This window comes from Cryptomeria japonica, chromosome 10, assembly GCF_030272615.1.
Source record: "Cryptomeria japonica chromosome 10, Sugi_1.0, whole genome shotgun sequence".
Taxonomy (NCBI): domain Eukaryota; kingdom Viridiplantae; phylum Streptophyta; class Pinopsida; order Cupressales; family Cupressaceae; genus Cryptomeria; species Cryptomeria japonica.
This window is the reverse complement of record NC_081414.1, coordinates 235048040-235055732: the sequence shown is the minus strand read 5'-3', so window position 1 is coordinate 235055732 and position 7693 is coordinate 235048040.

Genomic DNA, 7693 nt, shown 5'->3' with positions numbered 1-7693 from the left:
GCCTTTCTGTAACTTCTGTTCTTTCAGCGCTACTGTTTAAATTAGCATTTCTGTTCAACGCAGACTAGCGCTATTGTATAAATTAACGCTTCTGTAAAAACACAGACTAGCGCTATTGCGACAGAGCGTTGTCCAAGTCGCCTTGTAACCGAAAAATTGAATATCTTAGGCTTGTGGAAGCCCCCCTTGAACACCGATTTTTACTAATTTGTTTTTGTTCATGCAGGTTAACAACTCACCATAAAAATCACAAATTTGTCATTTAGTGATTAAAAAGAACTTGAAAAACACAACAAAAATTTTCATTGTTTTCTAGTTAGGACTCATCTTTCTATTGGTGCTTAAAATCAACACACAAAGTTCTTTTCTTACATAAAAAACAAAAAAAATTTCATTGTTTTCTAGTTAGGACTCATCTTTCTTTTTGGTGTTTAAAAATCAACTAAACAAAGTTCTTTTCTTGCATCAAATCTAAAAATCACAAGCCACACTTCAAATTTTGGTGCAATTAAAAACTTACAAACCACTTGTTTTGATTTTTTTTGCAAAAACGATTTTTTTTTACTTTAAAGCAAACGTGTTTTCCATTAAGTTGACCAGGATTTTCGAATTCTAGATTACAAAACACATTTCTTTTGAAGTTAAAAAGAACACCATGGCTGTTGGAGCAACATCTCCAAATAGTTAGATCACATTTGCAATGATGGATTAAAAAGAACAAGTGAATTTCGTGTTTGGCACGCTTGTGCACAAAGGTCAGTCGGGTGGTCCTACTTCTAACACACACTATCCTCTCCCTTGGCTCTCGTGGTCCTAGGTGCAAGAGAAAAGTGTTAGTAACACTCAAAATTTTATCTTTTTAAGAGAGGCCTACCAAGGGATCGATACTCTTGGGAACGACCTCGAGCGGTAAATCCTTCGAGCCGCTATAGAAATCAGGTGAGAGCGAAAGCTGTAGCCTTGGGTATAGCTGTTCCTACAGTGTAACTAGCCGAAAGGACAAATGGGCCCCACCACCAGTTACAAGGCTCTTAAGTGAGTCACTGCAGAATGAACTTATGTCCAAAAACATCGAACATGACTAAACAACTTTAAGTAGTAGCCCACCTGTTCTATTGATTGAGGATATTTGAGATATAATTTAGTGCAAGAGCATAGATGGTTTTGCTCCCAAGATACTCACCATACATATTTCCTTGAGTAGAAACATAGCTTTTTGAAAAGTCACTTGTGGCTTGATAAAAGTGGTGACTCCCCCATCATAGGGATCATCTATTTGTTATGCTCGTGCAAGACTTAGTATATCACATCCTTACCTACCACGGCGGGATTCATAAGGTATGTAGTACCAAAGTCGAAGAAATATCAAGATGTGGGCTAAATTTATCACAACTGACCATTTGACCTTAGGGATAAAGAGTGTTTGAAGTGTATTCGTTTTACAGACCTAGTGCAAATTGAGCCGACTTCAAGCTTTGGAAATACACCTTAAAATACATCTAAAGGAAGGGTCAAAAACAAGTCCAAGGATTGGGTTAATCTAGACCCATACTCATTTGTGCCTTTTTAGGCAACATTCTTGTGTTTGTGTGCTTGCTTTGTTTTCTTGTCAAAGAAAAATAAAAATAAAAATCAATCCCACAAACACAGTATTCATCCAACATTTGTCAACACAACCAAAAATACCAAAAACAAAGTGCAAACAACACAGAGTCACAACTTTTATGACCATTCTTCACATCTTGCGAAAGAAGAAGAGTCATCAAAATATCAACTTGAAAAGAAGACCATTGAGCTCAAAGGCTTTAATCAAAAGGAGGAAATTCTTCTATATCAATCGACAAATCTTTGTCTCCCATAGAGTCTTTCTACATCGCATGCGTCTATACCTTCAAGGTAAAACAAACGAGTTTGATTCAGAATCATTGAACCGCAGAGCTTTTATGCAATATAGAGCTCTGAGTTATCACAAAAATCAAGGAGGAAAGATTAATCCCAATTTCTTCCCAAACATCTGTATCACCTACAACACAGCTCGAGAAGTGCCACCAATGCCTGAAAGGGAAGAAAAGAGTTTGTCCCATTTGTGACACAAAGTTTTTATTGAAAGTTGAAAAACAAAACATCCAGCATCTTATTCATACATCATCACTTCATCATCAATCCATCCCAAAACTCTCAAAACATTAAGAGGTTCTTGTCCCAAGATTCCTTTTTAGATATTGCTTGAAATCAAACACATCACATCACTTTTTAGATTGTTTCTACATCTAGGATAAGCTCATCCTAAGAGACACATCTACGCAAGTTAAAACTAGTTCATGAGTGAATCCTCTCATTACTAGGTAGTTAAATCTGTAACACATCTCATATTTCTCTGCACCTTATCACATCCAAACTTATCAAACAAACAAGCAATTCAAAGAAAGAATTTCGGTTACATCTACCTTAAAGTGCTAGAGATCCACATACAACACAAATCACCAATCATCAATCTTTCATTTCATCAAACAACTCATCATCATCTTTGATCAACTTCAACAAAAACTTGTAAACAAAATGGCTCAAACTCGATCACGGTCAAGGCAACGAGAAATAGAAATTGAGGAAGAAGAAGACGAAAATCTCAATGAATTTCAAGAAGCACTTGGAGGAAATATAAATGATGAAAACCCAAGTACTCCCACTCCTTCAACAATCGAAAGGGTTCAGCATAACCCTCACTTTAACAGATTGTTTGATGAAATACTCAGGAGCAACACAGATGCTCACTTTTTAAAACTCGCTCAAGAAGGAGCCAAACTCCCCTCTGACTTTGATCTTGCCCAATTAAGACAAGCATCAGAAAGACAAAGTCACCATGAGGAGGAAAGAGGTAGAAATCACATCAGATATAACATTCCTCGAGGTAACCCACCACCTCCTCCTCCAAATGAAATGGAGATGTTGCGGCAACAAGTCGAGAATCTCGCCCAACAACTTCATAGTGGTGTTAAGACCAATCAATTCTCACTTAACGACATCTGTCCCTATCCGTTTGATAGGAATCTTTATATGCCACCCTTTCCATGTGGGTTCGAAACACCAAAATTCAAAAAATATAGAGGAAAGGGAGATCCCCGTGATCATGTCCGAGAATTTCATTCTGCTTGCCTTGAAGTGGCATATGAAGACACATACCTAATGTGCCTTTTTCCCCAAAGCTTGGGAGGAACAACCACATCATGGTTTTCCCGACTACTAGGTGGCATTAGAACATTTGAGGAACTCATCCAGAAGTTCCTATCTCATTACTCTTATAATATTAAACGCGACATCACCATGGCTGATCTATGCAACACCAAACAAAAACCAGGTGAATTATTCTCAGTATTCCTGCAACGATGGCGCCAAATGTCTAGCAGACGTTCTCTTCAGTTACCTGAATGAGAACTAGTGGAAATTTTCATTTCCAACTTAAACGAAGAAATGGAATTTCACCTGGATGTCAAAGACACAGATTCTTTTAACGATATGATCACCAAAGGTATAAAATGTGAAAGGGAACTCATCAAAAAAGGACTCATCAAAATCTTTAATGAACCAAAAGATGGTCCTCGCCCACGCTTCAACAGTGATAAACCAAGCTTCTAGAATAAAAACAAGAATATCATCAACGATGGAGTTGTGGATGCTCGAACTATCCAAAATGCACAACCTGTGGTTCGGTTTGCAGGACAAAATACTCCACCTCAGAATAACACAAATGTTCCTCCTAATCAAGGTCGCATCACATCTCATGATGAACCAAGACCTCGACCACAAAAACAAAAACGAACATACACTCCCTTAGGGGAACCCATTGAAACAGTGTTGCGACAACTTATTTCCCAAAATTTGGTCACTCTACCTAAACTATCAAACTATGAGCCTCAAGTCAAACCGACATGGTGGAGAGATACTGAACACTGTGAATTCCATCAAGGAAGAGGACACAAGACAAGTAATTGTCACCGATTGAAAGATCTCATTCAGGATCTTATTGATCGAGGAGAAATTGAAATTGAAGGGCATGACCCAAAAACAACAAATAATGATCATCTGATGTTCAAAAATCCACTTCCATCGCAAGATCAAAGGGGTCCTTCCACTTCCAGACGAGGTCCTGATACCACTGATTATACGCAAGCTGCGTATAACTACACTGTAAATCATCTGTATGATGCCAGTGAACAAATTGCAACCATAACCTTCAAAAATCCGACCTCAAATTGCAATGTTGTTACACGTCGTGGCAAGGTCACCATCAAGGCAGCTCCACAGGGCACCACCTCCGTCCCAAAGCAGTACAATCTTGTGGAACAATTAGACAAAACTCCTGCACTTATATCCATTTTGGAGCTTTTGTGTCTGTCACCCTCTCATAAAACTATCTTGGATCAAGCACTCCAAGAAGCGTCAGTCCCCGCAAATCTAAATACGGACCAATTTCAAGCCATGGTTGGAAATCTAAAGTCATCACCTTGTCTCACTTTTTTCGAAAGTGACAACTCTTCCTTCCAACAACCTCATAATGCTTCACTACACATTGAAGGCTTTATCAACCAACACAGGATCAAGCGAGTCTTGATCGATAATGGAGCAGGCCTAAACATTTGTACACTACAGTTGGTCACAACATTGGGATATGCAATAGAATCAGTGGATCCTCGCAAGAAGATCACCATCAAGGCCTATGATGATGCAGAGCGTTCATCCAAAGGAGCTGTGGTACTACCAATCCGAGTGGGCCCTGTGGTAAAGCACATCATCTGTCAGGTTCTGGACCTTCCTCTGCCATACAATCTATTGTTAGGAAGACCTTGGATACATGCCATGCAAGCTGTTCCATCTACCTACCATCAATGTATCAAGTTCCCACATAATGGTGCAGAGATCACAATCCTGGGCGATGCAAATCCCTTTGCATTTTGCCATAATATCAACCATCAACCAGAGATTACTGTTCCTAATAATAGGGAAGCCATTTCCTCCACATCATATGTAAGTCCCGCCTCTCTTGCCAGTTCTAACACCCCTATACCCAAGCAAGAAAAGCTAAAGATGAAAGTAGCAGAGGAAGGTCCTGGAGAATACAACTTGAGTCAGCTCTTTTGTGTGGGACAAATGCCCACTTCTCCTAGAACACATGGTAAACCACAACAGTTACTCTAGCAACCACTAATCACGCCAGCATGTGCCTTGACGCCTTTCATCCTTGGAAAGAGTCAAGAGGAAGAAACACAAGATGAGGACCTAGTGGACTGGATCTATAAAGATCCCATCACCACTGACAAACCGCAAGTTACACTTCCTACGGAACAATATGGCAAAGGCCTCCTCATTATGCAAAGAATGGGATATGATGGTCAGAGTGCTTTGGGATACTGCAAACAAGGACGACATGAACCTCTGCTACCAGAATTCAAGCCCAAAGGTAATACAGGCCTTGGCTTTGAAAAAGAGATCCTTCCTAAACTCAGATTCAAAGGAAAACCCAGCAAACCATTTTGCCCACCTACTGCAAAGAGGACACCTTTCATAATCAAAGCACCATCAAGCACTATCCCCACTGCCCCATCGAGGCTCACAACTCAACCATCTACAATACCAATCATCCCACCAAACGAACCAGTAATCCCATCAATAACACCAATAGCAGCAACAACTATATCAGGACCCGCCGCAGCATCTATGGCGCCAGCCATTCCAACAGAAGTCACTAAATCAACACTGCCGATACTTCCAGTGACAAATCCTTTAAACCCCATCATGGTTCCTGCAGCACCAATCACTACAAAGATACATAAACCAATCACACCTGCCATGTTTAACTCCAAAGACATCCCAGTATGGTATAGCAATCGGATGCTGGAGAGTGATTCAGAAACCGACTCACATGAGTGGGAATTTGATTCTGTATAGCTTAACACTTCAGATGAGGAAGACACATCACCACCTCCGCCCCACAAAGACATCCCTATTTACGGAGAAGCACATATAAAGACCACTTGGGTACCTGAGTTGGAAACATCTTCCACAGACCCTACATCTCATCCTATGCCTGATTCTGATAGGGAGAGTACCATCAATGACCTTCACCACACTGTCTTAACCCTCACTGATACCTCTAACGAACTTAACCTAATCAATGAAGTAATGCCCATTATCCACCCTGAACTCATCGAATGGAACCAATCAAATCCCCCATGTCTTGACCTCTTTCAGAACGATGAGGCTATCATTGACTTTTTGGAATTAAGGGATAATCTACCAATCGGGGATCACAAAGCTGGATTTGCCATTGAACTTAATAGCACAGCATACTTCGGGGCGGATGCCAAACCTTTCAGCTGCAAAAACATAACAATAAAACATGGATCTTCCAGTGAAAACCACACTGTGGCACTGTTTGATCCGACAAAAGTAAAAAGAAAGAGTGTATCCAACGTTGAAAACCTCTCTGAGGCGCCTGAGGATGAAGGGTTTGACATTCTCCCTGCTAGTACACAACAGGAACGATCCACGATTCTTATCGAGGAAACCAATGAATACAATGTGGGGACTCTTGAAAATCCTCATATTATACATCTGGCATCTCTTCTCACTCCAGAGGAACAGCCTAAATTTATAGAGTTCTTCCAGCAGCGTCAGATCAACTTTGCATGGTCATATGCGGACATGCCTGGGCTTGATCCTGATTTAGTCATGCATCACCTCACCATCGCCGAAAGAGCCAAACCTGTCAAGCAGAAGCTTCGTAAGATGCATCCCCAGATTGCAGTTCTAGTCAAAACAGAACTCAAGAAACTCCTGGATGTTGGTTTCATTAGACCAATTGATTATGCAGAATGGATCTCCAACATCGTGCCAGTTGGCAAACCAAAAGGGGGCATCCGCATTTGTACCGACTTCAGAGATCTAAATAAGGCTTGTCCTAAGGATGATTTCCCCCTACCAAATATCGACATCATAGTGGATCTAACAGCAGGACATGCCATGCTTTCACTTATGGATGGCTTTTCAGGATACAATCAAATAAAGATCGCACCAGAGGACCAACATAAGATAGCCTTCACATGTCCATGGGGCACATATTGTTGGAATGTAATGCCTTTCGGCCTCAAGAATGCAGGAGCAACCTATCAAAGAGCAATGACCACCATCTTCCATGACATGATGCATACCATGATGGAAGATTATGTGGATGACTTACTAGCAAAATCACTCACCAGAAAAGGACATCTCCACATCTTAGATAAAATCTTTGATAGACTGGAACAATACCATGTTCGACTCAACCCAAAGAAATGTGTCTTTGGAGTAACTTCCGAGAAGCTTCTAGGATACATTGTCTCAAGCAAAGGCATTGAGGTCGATCCAGCAAAGGTAAAAGCTATCATGGACATGCCACCTCCAAAGAATATCAGTCAGCTAAGGACATTACAAGGGCGGCTTCAATCCATCCGAAGATTCATTGCACAATTGGCTGATAAGTGTCACCCATTCACACACCTGCTACACAAGAACATCCGCTTTCAGTGGGATGACAAATGCCAGCAAGCATTTCAGGCACTTAAAGACTATCTCATGAATCCACCATTGTTGATGCCACCAGATCCAAGTAGATCGTTGTTACTTTATATCTCAGCGACAAGTACAACATTAGGTGTAC